This window comes from Mirounga leonina, unplaced genomic scaffold (genome assembly GCF_011800145.1).
Source record: "Mirounga leonina isolate KUSES-001 unplaced genomic scaffold, KU_Mleo_1.0 Mir_127, whole genome shotgun sequence".
Lineage (NCBI taxonomy): Eukaryota > Metazoa > Chordata > Mammalia > Carnivora > Phocidae > Mirounga > Mirounga leonina.
In genome coordinates this window covers 33,576,982-33,588,928 of record NW_023270316.1, presented here as the reverse complement: position 1 = coordinate 33,588,928, position 11,947 = coordinate 33,576,982, and the positions used below count along the sequence as shown (strand labels likewise).

The following is an 11,947-nucleotide window of genomic DNA, read 5'->3' as shown; positions in this document are numbered from 1 at the left end:
TGGAGTCTGCTTGAGCTTCTCTCTCCCTCACCCTCTGTCCCTCCTACTCCTGTTTTCTCTCTCTAAAATAAATAAATCCTAAAAAATAAATAAGACTTTTTTTGATATGTAAGGTCTCAAAAATTTTACTTTTTTATCATTCAAAGACTCTTCACCAAAATGAGGGAGTAAACCAAGAAAGAGAGACATGGGGTAATGGGAATGGGATCCTGCACAGACGAGAGGGGAAGAGAACCCTCAGGATGAGATGAGAGCAAAGGATCCCAGCTGTGTACTAGACAGACAGGGCAACCAGCCAGATTAGAACAAGTGAGAAAGTTTCTGAAGAATCTCCAAGATTATGGAACTAAATAGAATATCAGATACACCTGAATGTTTTTCAAGGAGATTTAGGCCATGGGGTGGCAAACTACAGCCTGAAGTCCAAATCCAGCCTCAGGTTGGATTGTTTTTTTCCTGCCTGTGAGCTATAAAGGGGTTTTTTACATTTTTAAAGGGTTGGGAAAAAAAATATGTAATAGAAAATGTATGTGAGCCACAAAGCCTAAAGTAGTTACAGTCTGTCTCTTCTACAGAAGAAGTTTGTAGAACTGGTGCAGATTTGGGATTTTAATTAGACATCTGTGTATAGGCAACCAAACAAAAACTTACTGCACACACACAATTATTAATTCCATGTAAAACCAAAAGTTGTCCGGCTGAGATGGCAGGTGCACACCTGTTACGTAGAAATAGGGAAGTAAACATTGCAGATCAGCTAAAATGGTTGAATGTGGATGCCTCCAAGGATGGGGGAATGGTGGAAGGAAGGAAGGTGGGATTAGTGCTTTTTCATAAAAAATACATGTAGAAGTAGTGAACGTTTAGGACAATACTTGTGTATAATTTTGATCAAAATAAACAGGAGCAGAGGAGAAAGAGGAGGGAAAGGGGGACAATGAACTTCTAAGAAAGAATTAAATGCATACCCCATGGTTCCTTTGGAAACTGCTGGATAATTTTGAATAGTTTACTCTATGTCCCCTAGCATCAAGCCCACCTTTGGTAGTTTTTATGAAAGGAGGCTCAGTTTCTAACATGAAGTTCAGCATACAATACAAAAGAAAACTGAAGAAGTGTAGTTTAGAAGGACTTAGAGTAATATTTGAAGGTTCTCTATTATACACAACGGTTCAAAGCAGTCTGCACTGAGGCACTAATATTGGGGTCTAATGTTTATACAGCACAGAGATGAAAAGGAAGATGTTGATCTTGAAAAAAAAGGCTCGGAAGAATAATTTTTCCCTATGATTCTGAATTTTCTACACGAGGATTGGCATATGGTAAATAATCATTAAATGTGTATTGACTAAATAAAGGAATCTGTAAAAATACTTCTAAATATAGAAGTTTCAAGTATTTAGACTAAAAAAATTAGGGTGATCTAAATCTGAGTAAAAAATATAAACACTGGTCATGAATTCTCACCAGAAATTATTAAAGAGTTATTGTACTATGTTAGAGTAGGAAATGTCTTGAATCAGTATAAGAGCATTTTAAAGTTTGAACATTATAAATTGCAGTATTTGGCAATATTGCTCGACTGAAATAATGGATATACTGGGATCTACATAATAGGACTCAAGGCCACTTTTGAAATCTTTTGGATGTAGATGGACTTACCTTGTTAGTACCTCAATTACTTAGGTGCTTGACAGATACAAAGATAAAAACTTATGAGGGTATATTTATTCCTCTTTGACCCTAAAATGAGCAAAGAGAATAATACACTGTGTTTACATAGAAAATTTTGCCTAAGAAGTCACAACTCTGAAAATAATCAATGATTAATCACCACCGTACCACTGTGAATTTGATGAGTATCTTGTTTTATATCTACTTGCAGAGACATCTAAATGAAAGCATGACAATAAACACTGCTAACGTTCTCTGTGGTGAGGGTATGGAACTTCACTTTTAAAGAAAAGTGTGCTCGATTTTATAGCAAAAAAAAAAAAAAAAAACGCCTTTTATTTAAAACGTTTATTTAAAAACACTGTTCAGACTTTAAGTTTTAAAATAAAGAAATGACCTTCACAACAGCTAAACCATGACAATATTCTAAATTCTTGGGGGGCTGTATTTTATCTGTCTTTGTTTTATTTTCTAACGCTGCCAGGAGTGAAGGGGGCAGGCTATCTCGTCCTAGAACACCTGTCTGAGGATGACTACGACTAAGACCCATGTGCATTCCTGGGCTAGAAGATGATCATTTCTTTATTCTCCAGAGAAAGTTTTTCCTCCTATCTCTCCTAAAAATGACACACACCGAACAAAACCCTTTCTAAAACCACCGTAATAATTTTCTGTCAAACACAAAAGGCTTTTGCAACTGAAACTTTTGTTGGAAACGTTACCAAGGCTTCTTGGAATTGGAATTGCTTCTAGGTTCTGAATGGACTCCCACTCCCTTGGGTGAATGGGGGGGGGGTGCTGCTGCGGCCACTTTCCCTGTTCTACCTTTCACAGGACTCACAGGACGTGGTGCAGAACCAGAGACCTTAGAGGATGGCAGGGCCAAATTACAAATGCCATCATTGTCACAGGGGCTGGGGAAGGTACTAGCTCCCCAGCCTGATTCCCCACAATATCTCATAAATTCTACCCAAGAATAACTAGAAGCTTTAATTGGCTACGTGTACAACCGTAGCATCCTCGGAGAGACACTTTGGATGTCTTGAATGCTGTTTTGGCCATTGTAAAAATACCTCACCAAGTGAGCAGATTATTATAAAATTGGAAGGGCCAGTAGAACATCAAAGATGTTCCCCCTTAAGGCTTACCTATCAGAATGTGAGGTATTTATTTGTTGAAAGATGTGTTAAGTTTCTTGCCTTGACAATGTGATTGTTGTAAAATACTGGCAATGCTAATGTTTTGGCCAAAAGTGAAACAAATGGAGGAGATTTTGTTTAATGTTTTGTTTTTCCAAACTGCTTATAATCCTGGAAAGGCATCAGATAAGCTCTGTCTAAAAGACTAAAAATTAAAAATAAAGTCAGGTGCTTGGGGATAATAAGAAAGAACCGAATACTATGATATGTTAGGTATAAAGTACTTAGATCTAGGCAATTTACTAAGAATATTTTCCTTCGAGAAAATTAGAGATATTTTACAAATGTTATTTTTTCCTGCTAATTTATTTAAATTTTACAACTGTTGAAAGCAAAAATGATCACGCTGTCTTGTGGGGCTTATAACATATAGCAAAAAGCAAAAAAATATGCCAATTTACATGGTAAATGGATTCATATGGTTGCAAAGTTTCTGCATTTTACATGAAATAGTATAATAGTAACTCTAGACCATGAAAAGTTAAAGATGTATATTGTAATCTCTAGAATAACCAGTAAGAAAATACCAGGAGATATAGCTAAAAAGCCAATAGACAAATAAAATAGAATTCTAAAATTTTCTTTTCAAATTAAAAAGGAGACAGGAGGGGTGCCCGGGTAGCTCAGTTAGTTGAGCGCCTGACCTTTTTTTTAAAATTTTATTATGTTATGTTAATCATCGTACATTACATCATTAGTTTTTGATGTAGTGTTCCATGATTCATTGTTTGCGTATAACACCCAGTGCTCCATTCAATACGTGCCCTCTTTAATACCCATCACCAGGCTAACCCATCCCCCCACCCCCCTCCCCTCTAGAACTCTCTGTTTCTCAGAGTCCATAGTCTCTCATGGTTCATCTCTCCCTCCGATGTCCGCCCCCCTTCATTTTTCCCTTCCTACTGTCTTCTTCTTCTTTTTTTTTTTTTAACATATAATGTATTATTTGTTTCAGAGGTACAGGTCTGTGATTCAACAGTCTTACACAATTCACAGCGCTCACCATAGCACATACCCTCCCCAATGTCTATCACCCAACCACCCCATCCCTCCCACCCCCCACCACTCCAGCAATCAGAGAAAGACATGTATCATATGATCTCACTGATATGAGGAATTCTTAATCTCAGGAAACAAACTGAGGGTTGCTGGAGTGGTGAGCGCCTGACTCTTGATTTTGATTCAGATCATGATCTCAGGGTCCTGGGACTGGACCCTGCCTTGGCCTCCTTGCTCAGTAGGGAGTCTGCTTGGGATTCTCTCTTCCTCTCTCCTGCTGCCCCTCCCCCTGCTCGCACACTCACACTCTCTGTCCATAAAATAAATAAATCTTTTTTAAAAATTTAAATTACATTAAAAAAATAAAAAGAAGACAGGGAAGTAGGAAGAGAGGAACAACAACAACAACAAAACCCAGTGGGGACACACAGAAAACAAATAATAAAATGGCGGACCTGAAATGCAAAATGTTAATGGACTAACAAGCTACAGACTTTTTTCTTTTAAAAGTTAAAGAAGTAAGTTCATTTTTGGAGCTGTTTATCCCTTATTTTTAGAAAAATACAGCTCTGGATAGCCCCTTTAATTACACAGATATAAAGCAAAGGATCTACCCATTGTTCTGGGGGTAAATTTTGTATGTAGCTGTTATTAACCATTTGATCCTGGCCTGGTGACAGCTAGACCTTGATAAGGGGCTTATTCCCTTACTGCCACCAACAGGAGCTGAATCAAAGAGCTGGAACACTTGGGACTCAGCATATTTGTCTCAGGTTTCTCTGGACAGAGGGCTAACACAAAGGAAAGTGACATTGGCTTTCTTTTTGAAAAATCAGTAGCTTTATTTCCATAACTACATTTCTATAAGTACTCTGTGAGGTGTAGCCATCATACCATGACTGGCAACAGTGAATGAAAGATAACAATAGGGGCTGCCTGGGTGGCTCAGTCGGTTGAACGATTGGCTCTTGATTTCAGCTCAGGTCATGATCTCAGGGTTTTGAGATGGAGCCCCATGTCCGGCTCTGCACTGAACGTGGAGCCTGCTTTAGATTCTCTCTCTTCCTCTCCCTTTGCCCCTCCCCCCTCCCTCTCTAAAAAAGAAAGAAAGAAAGGAAGGAAGGAAGGAAGGAAGGAAGGAAGGAAGGAAGGAAAGAAAGAAAGAAAGAAAGAGGGAGAGAGAGAGAGAGAGAGAAAGAAAGAAAGAAAGAAAGAAAGAAAGAAAGAAAGAAAGAAAGAAAGAAAGAAAGAGGGAGAGAGAGAGAGAGAGAGAAAGAAAGAAAGAAAAAGATAACACATTAGCACTGACCAAGAGAACTGAGATTTGTTGAAACAAGAAGGGACCAGTTTTTGGACAGTGGTGGTCAAAATGAGTCGGCTCAGGCGATTAGACACAGTCTTGCAAGTTTAGTGGTTACAACCAGAGTGTGTTGAAAACCAGGCAGTCTGTCAGACATAATCAACATGTACCGCTGGGACAGGATACTGTCCTCAATCCTTTAACACACATTACCTACCTTACTGTAATCCTGTAATGTGCTTATTATTATAATACCAATTTTATATTTAATTTATATTTATATTAATGCCCATGAAGATTAACCGACCCGTTTTTTCTCATGGAATCATAGCTAGTAAGAGACAGAGCTGGGTGTTCTGATTTCAACTCCTTGACTCTTTTTCCACAATAGCATACTCTCAAGAGTCAGGAGACCCACTCTACACATAGGGCAGCCATCAGAGTCAAGGAATCAGGGAAACTAGACATGGAGGTGCCTTTCAGCTCATCTAGAGAGCTTCCTAGTCTCCCTTTGGGGAAAGAGTCCATTCCAGGGGGCAAGCCTGGGCCTGCCAAGAGCAGCAGGTGAGCCCTGATAAGTGGGTTAATCCAATCATCCAGGGTAGTGCAGATCCTGACCGTGCCTTGGAAGAGCCATGGAGGGTCAGAGCCACCATGTGTAAGAACAGAGCCCAGTGCTTGTATGGGCCTCAAGGGAATGCTTTGTCCCCTGACTTGAAAAAACTTCATCCAAGCCAAATAATACAAGTCACTGTAGGAACAGAATGACAAGCACATTCCTTGAGATTATACCTAAAAGGGAAGCAAGAATAAAGGGAAAGTGGGGGATGTTACCAGACCTTTGATCTTGTCTACCTGCCACAGGCCTCCCCTCCCCCTCCAGGAGACTTTCTGAGGCAGGAAATGGTGACATCACCCTGTGTTTGTCAGCACTCTCTTGTTCTGAGTCATCGGGATTGTTGGCATGGTTTTCCATAGATTTCCCAGTAGATGATTTACTCCCCTTTTAGGGGCTTGGCATTGTGTTGGGCAGCTCTCACTCAATGAACTGCCAGACTTCCATTCAGTGTGGGATTTCCTCCTCAGGATGTCATTCAGAATCCTTACAAACAGTATCTTCCAACTTTTTTTTTCTTTAAACATTACCTTTATATTAACTAACTCTGAGTTCGGGGAGGAGGTCATAAAAGTAGAATATGGTTTCCAATTATTGGTTATGTCAGACAGTGTCATAGGAGACATCTTTCTACCTAAATGTGTGCATGTGGATGAGTGTTTCTGTAGGACAGATCTTTAGATGGAGAACGGAGGGGTCGTGCGATATAAGCATTTATGTTGTTTTAACCGGTCATTTTAAAAATCTTTTGATTATGGAAACTTGAAAACAAATGTGAAAGTAGAGAGAACAGTATAATGAACACTCACTTAACCTTTTATGTAGCTTTCACAAGTATTAATTCACAGCCAACTTTAGTTTATTTATACTCCTACCTTTTTCCTTGTCGTCTCTCCCCTGGAGGGAATAATTCCCTTTGATTATCTTAAAGCAAACCTCAGACATCATATAATTTCATTTGTGACTGTTTCAGTATGCATGACTTAGAGATTTTTCCTTTTTAAATAAACAGAATCACAACACCTTTTTCATACTTCAAAAATTAATAATTTCTTCATATCATCTTGTTAGGTCATTTTAAGTCTGAGTTAGTTCTCAAAAATTGTCCTTCAAAAAAAAAGTACTAATTTATCCTTTCACCAACAGCGCTGCTCTTGGGAGCAGAATTCTGGAGGGAAAGGCGGGGTACAAGGGAAGGAACTTGCATTAGCCAATGTTGAAACGTAAAGAAAGACACCAAGAAATCGCACTGTAGCAAGAGCGGAAACTGAACCCACCAGTGCTCTATGAGCTCTCATACATTTAACTCCCCTAAAGAACAGTCTTGAATAACAGACAACATCAAAAGGCAGCTGTGCTTTTCTCAGAATAAAACAGCTGAGCCAAACAACCAAAACCAAACAGCTGTACTGCTTTTGGATTTAGTGTTACATTAAAATTAGATGGTTTCTTTCTCCAGTCTTTTTTTTTTTTTTTTTTTTGGCAGAAAGAAACAATTGAAGAGTTTTATTTCAGACATAAATGTTATGTTCAAATCATTTGCACACAGCCCACAGTAAAATGTTAGTTATTATGGAAATTTGACTGATAGCATTGTCACTTGTAAGTATAGACCCTCTCTGTAGTGTTTTCATTATTCATACTACTTAATTATTTAGAATTTGCCTGTGTACAGTGAACACCATTTATGATCCTGAAGGAGAAGTTCAGTTGCAAATTTCTCAGATATTTTATTTGTAAAAAATATGAAGATATTCTTTTGGATTAAAACAACTTAAATTTGATTTCTAAACAAGTATTTTTTTATTGTTTTATTATTATTTTTTAAAACAAGTATTATTTTAAACAAGTATTATTCCTTTCGTTTATAGAAAAATTATTACCCATCAATCTAAACTGAATGGAGCCATGCAGGCAAAGACCAAAACAAAACATGGTCTTAATTCTCCCTTACAATAGACTTCCCCCCAAAAAGTAATAGTATGTGTTAGCTTTTTACATTACAAAATATTACATGTCCACTGTGGAAAGTAGAGCTAAGCCGAAGAAAGAAAAGAAATGCTCCACCATTTATTCTTCAGATATTAACCTGGTACTGTATGCTAGAGATAAACACCCTCCATATTCTGCCATTCATCAGTCCATTTGCAAATCCAAGGTTATACCTTACATTGTCTTCTGTAATCTGCTTTGTTTTCTACATATGTCAGGATAATTTTTCCATGTCATTCAACTTTTTTCACAGTGTAATTAACGTAGCTCCATTAAAGTGTTCTTAACCTTTTTCTTCACATGCATCCATTTTGGGCATGAGAATGTGCAGAAGTAGGCAAGAGGAGATGGACTTCAGACCAATGCTTGTCAAATTATCTGTGATGAAGGACCAGTTTTCAAAATTTCCAATCCGTTGTGGACTGATATTTCTGAAACATGTGATACAAATAAGAAAAGTGAAATATTAACAGAAAAATGATTTTTGAGAAAATATTAAAAAGGTAATAGAAAAATGAGATAAAGGTAGACAAAGTACCAGCCCACATCTTTTTATTATTAGATGTGATAGATATAAAATTCCTCTGTGAAATTGTTATATACACTTCTGTTTATTCTCAATATTTGTATTGATATTACAGGCCAGTGATAGTTACATGGACTACACTTTGATTACACTGCTTTACACTTTACCATGAACACTAAATAAATGTTTCTCTTTATAGAGAGTCATGAATGGAAAGCTTAAATAGTACTATCAATTTATTATTTGAGATTAAAGCCAGCAACCTTCCATTTTTCCACAAGAAGGCCCAGACTTAAAGAATGATTCCAGACTACTCTCCAGATGGGCCAACCAATAGAGAAGTCCCACACAGATCTTGCTTTTGCTGAGATTGATTCTTTTAAGCAGCTTTATTGAGGTAGAATTGACATACAATTAGCTGTACATGTTTAAAGCATATGGTCTGATAAGTTTTGATGTATGTATATACCTATAAAACCATCTCCACAATCAAGATAATGAACATATACATCAACCTAAAAAGTCTCATTACCCTCTTATAATTTCCTTCTCCCTCTCTGGCTCTCCCCTTTTCCCAGGCAACCACAGATCTGTTTTCTGTCACAATAATTTTGCATTTTTAAGAGTTTTATATAAATGAAATCATACAGTATGTATTCTTTTGTTGTCTAGTTTCTTTTAATTTTTTGAGTATATATGATATAAATACTTTGAGATTTATCCACATTGCATGTATCAAGATTTCATTCCATTGTCTGGATAGACCATAGTTTCGTTATCCATTTTCCTGTTGATAGACGTTTCATTCGTTCTAGGTGTCACTGATGATAAATAAATAAAGCTGCTATGAACATTTGCGTAGAAATCTTTGCATTGACATAAGCTTTCTTTTCTCCTGGGTAAATACCTAGATGTGAAATGGCTTGATCATATGCTAAATGCATCTTAAACTTTTTAAGAAACTGCTAAGCTGTTTTCCAAAGGGGTTATATCATTTTATATCCCCACGACAGGCAGTGAATGAGAATTTCAATTACTCCATATCCTTGCCAACACTTGTTCAGTCAGTCTTTTTATTTTAGCTATTCTATTAGATGTGAGGTGGCATCTCATTGTGGCTTTAATTTGAATTTCCCTAATGATTAATGAAGTTGACATCTTTTCTGCGTTTATTTGCTATCATCAGTACATCCTTGGTGAAGTGTCTGTTTAAATCTTTTGCCCGCTTAAAGAATTGTGTTACTTTCTTCTTAAGATTTCTTAATATAGGGGCACCTGGGTGGCTCAGTCGTTAAGCATCTGCCTTCGGCTCAGGTCAGATCCCAGGGTCCTGGGATCGAGCTCCGCATCGAGCTCCGCATCGGGCTCCCTGCTCAGCGGGAAGCCTACTTCTCTCTCCCCCACTCCCCCTGCTTGTGTTCCCTCCCTCACTGTGTCTCTCTGTCAAATAAATAAATAAAATCTTAAAAAAAAAAAGATTTCTTAATATAGTCTAGATACAAGTCAGATTTGTCAGATATACGCTTGGCAAATTTTTCTCCTAAACAGTGCCTCTTCTCTTCATTCTTCTAACATACCTTCCAAAGAGTAGAAGTTTTTAATTTTGATGATGAATTTTGAAAGTTATCATTGGTCCTAGATGACTTGCTACTGCTAGAAGAGAAGCCGAGTTCCAGAATGAAAAAATAAGAACAAAACAATTCAGGAAGTACCTGGTGTTGTGAAGTCTCACCACCAACCACAGATGAGGGAACAGGCAGGACAGCTGTTTTTTACTGAAGAGGGAACATTGAGAACCTGTCACAACTTATAAGAGTGTAGAGAATTTCCCTGCTTAAAGCAGCAGTTTAGAAATTAAGAACGCCTGAAAACACTCTTTGATTTGGTTTAGATGATTGAGGATGACCGTAAAATAAGCCACTGCTTTAGTTTGCTGGGGCTGCCATAATAAAGTGCCACAGACTGGGTGACTGAAGCAACAACAATGTATTTGTGTCTCACAGAGTTCTGGAGGCTGCAAGTCTGAGGCTAAGGTGTTGGGCAAAGTTGAGTTCTTCTGATGCCTTCCTCCTTGGCGTGTCAATGGCCACCTTCATGTTCACATGGTCTTCTCTGTGTGTGTGTGTGTGCGCACACGTGTGTGTGTGCACCCTAATCTCTCCTTAAAAGAACAACAGTCAGGGGCGCCTGTGTGGCTCAGTTAGTTAAGCATCTGCCTTTGGCTCAGGTCATGGTCCCAGGGTCCTGGGATTGAGCCCCCCATTGGGCTCTCTGCTCAGTGGGGAGTCTGCTTCTCCCTCTCTCTCTGCCCCTCCCCCCGCTCATGCTCTCTTTATCTCTCTCTCTTTCTCTCTCACTCAAATAATAAATAAAATCTTAAAAAAAAAAAGAACAACCGTTCTACTGGATTAGAGGTCACCCTAATGATCTCATTTAACCATAATTGTTTCTTTAAAGACCCCCTACCTCCAAATACAGTCACATTTTGAGGTAGTGGGAGTTAGGACTTCAATATATGAATTTGGAGGGACATAATTTAGCCCCTAACACCCACCTAAATGAAAGACTAACCACTCATTCAGGGGACTGTATTTTGAACCCATTCAGCACTGGTATAGAATGAAAGTGAGTAGACATCCTGAAGGACCCTAAGAATGTACAACCCAGATGGCATTAAGTAGTAGCTCTTTGTAAGCAAATCTGTATAACATGTAGACGAACAGTCTCTTAGTAACTTGTCCTGAACTTGTCCATTTTAAGGAACTGGAATTGTGTATAAACTTGTGCTCATACTCTTCCCAGGCAACTGGAACAGTAAAGTATGTGAGTTAATTCTTTCTGGACTTAACCAGCCACCTTTACCTGCATCAGGGTTTCTCCACCTTGACACTATTGACATTTTATTTATTTTTTTATTTTTAAAAATTTATTTATGTTAAGTAGGCCCCATGCCCAATGTGGGGCTTGAACTCACAACCTTGAGATCAAGAGTCGCATGCGCTACCGACTAAGCCAGCAGGTGCCCCGACACTATTGACATTTTAGGCAAGATAAGTCTTTGTTGTGGGGAGCTGTCCTGTATAGGATGTTTAGCTGCATCCCTGGCCTCTATTCACTAGATGCTAGTATCATTTTCCCATTTGTGACAACCAAAAATGTCTCTAGACGTTGCCAAATTGTCCCAAATCAGAACTGATCTAGATATGCTTCTAGGTTCTGAAAGTAATTCAGCTACTGGACAGTATGAAAAAAACGTGATATGTGTGAACTGAAGCAGGAGCGTCTGGTCTGGACACACAACATTTTGCAAAGCCCTTTCTATCTCTTCTAACCCAGCAACATTGGACACTCAATGGTTATTAGACCTTTTTTCTCTAAGTCACAGGTATATAAAGATTTACTACACATGCTTTCTGTCCAAGATATTCTTTGAAGTGTCCCCTCTTTCTTGGGACCGGTCCCTCTGGATCAGTTGCCTAAATCTACTAGCTAAAGCTGGAAGGAATTACAGATGCAGGTGCCTGGGTGGCTCAGTTGGTTAAGCGACTGCCTTTAGCTCAGGTCATGATCCTGGAGTCCCAGGATCGAGTCCTGCATCGGGCTCCAGTCCTGCATCGGGCTCCAGTCCTGCATCGGGCTCC

The 11,947-nt window shown here is 38.6% G+C and overlaps 1 long non-coding RNA gene across 1 annotated transcript in view; it reads left to right on the top strand.

The window, feature by feature from the left end:
• Positions 1–124: 124 nt before the first annotated feature.
• LOC118009148 overlaps positions 125–11,947 on the top strand; it is a 22,206-nt gene continuing 10,383 nt past the window's right edge. The window contains exon 1 of the long non-coding RNA XR_004678823.1: positions 125–1,322. This is a non-coding gene — a long non-coding RNA (uncharacterized LOC118009148). The remainder of the gene's footprint in view (positions 1,323–11,947) is intronic.